The 1,489-nt window shown below is 46.1% G+C and overlaps 1 non-coding gene across 1 annotated transcript; it reads left to right on the top strand.

Moving 5' to 3' along the window:
- The first annotated feature begins 750 nt into the window (after window positions 1-750).
- TRNAA-GGC (transfer RNA alanine (anticodon GGC)) lies at window positions 751-822 on the top strand. The gene has a single exon. It is a non-coding gene; the product is annotated as a tRNA-Ala (tRNA).
- Window positions 823-1,489: the final 667 nt, after the last annotated feature.

Below are 1,489 nucleotides of genomic sequence, written 5' to 3'. Positions count from 1 at the left end.
GTGGCATTTGGAGGAATCCTATGTCCAGGCAACGGGCGTTTGGGGGTAAATATGCAGCCGTCCAACCGTGAATTCAGTAAAGCATTGGAATAAAACCTGGAGTCAGATCAGTGTGTCAAATCCAGTGTGGTTAGAGAGTTGGACTAGGGCCGGGGAGACCTGAGTTCAAATTCCCCTTCAGCCATGGAACTCTCTGGGTGACGCCGGGCCAGTCACTTCTCTCTCAGCCTAACCTACCTCGCAGGGTGGTTGTGAGGATAAACATAAACCATGTAGACCGCTCTGGGCTCCTTAGAAGAAGAGCAGGATATAAATGTGAAAATAAAATAAAAATAAAGCCTTTGTGTGCATCTACCTTCGCCGAGATTATTTTGGATCCAGCTTGACCTTGTTGCTGTAAGAATATACTGTACATGGGTGTCTGGAGTGGGGGCAAGAGGGGGCAGTTCCCCCCCCCCAGAGTGAGCCAGGCCCCATTGTGTTCAATGGGGCATACTCCCAAGGAGGGGGGTATTGGATTTCTGGCTTTGCCCCACACACACCGGAAAATGCCCTGCAGATGCCCTTGATACTGTGCCAGCTATCTTTCTGGGTTGCATCAAAAGTAGACTTAGCATTGGGGAAGAGAGCCAGTCTTGGGGGAGTAAGCATGGGTTGCCCCCTTTGCTAAGTAGGGCCCACCTTGGTTTACATTTGAATGGGTGACTCCATGTGAGCACTGTTTACTGCAAGACATTCCCCTGAAGGGATGGGGCTGTAGCTCAGAGGCAGAGCATCTGCTTGGCATGCAGAAGGTCCCAGGTTCAATCCCCGGCAGCATCTCCAGGTAGGGCTGGAGAAGACTTCTGCCTGAAACCTTGGAGAAGCTGCTGCCAGTCAGTGTAGACAATGTTGAACTAGACCAAGGGCTTGACCCAGTATAAGGCAGCTTCCTATTATGCATGTATAGGGTTCTATGTTCTATCTTCTTCTTCAGAGGCCCTCCTCTGAGTGACTCTGCCAAACGAGGTGAGGCGGATGGCTACTAGGGAGAGGGCCTTTTCAGTGGTTGCGGCCCGTTTAGGGAATCACCTCTGCACAATGAGGGTCTCCTGGCTTCATCACTTTGTTCTTTTAGATGCCAGGCGAAGACCTTTTTGTTCACTCGGGCCTTTTTGAATTTTAAATTTTTGATCTGATTTTATTTCAACAATGACTTTTAAATTATTCTGTACTGTAATTTGTAGTTTCTCCCTCACCCTTTTTAAAATATTATGATTTAATGTGTTGTGTGTTTTTATCTCATGTTTTAATGTTGTGTTGTAAGCCACCCAGAGAGCAATTTGTTATGGGGTGGCTAACAAACAAAGTTTTTTTAAAAAAAATATTTATATTATTTCTTGTTTACACAGTCAGACAGGTGTTATTGACTGGTTTGTTTTATCCAGACATCGAGTCCTTCCCAAGGACCTGGGATGGCTGAATTTTATTATCAATATTGTTGTCATTA

This window comes from Hemicordylus capensis, chromosome 14, assembly GCF_027244095.1.
Source record: "Hemicordylus capensis ecotype Gifberg chromosome 14, rHemCap1.1.pri, whole genome shotgun sequence".
Classification (NCBI taxonomy): Eukaryota; Metazoa; Chordata; class Lepidosauria; order Squamata; family Cordylidae; genus Hemicordylus; species Hemicordylus capensis.
This window is presented reverse-complemented; position numbering and strand designations above follow the sequence as displayed.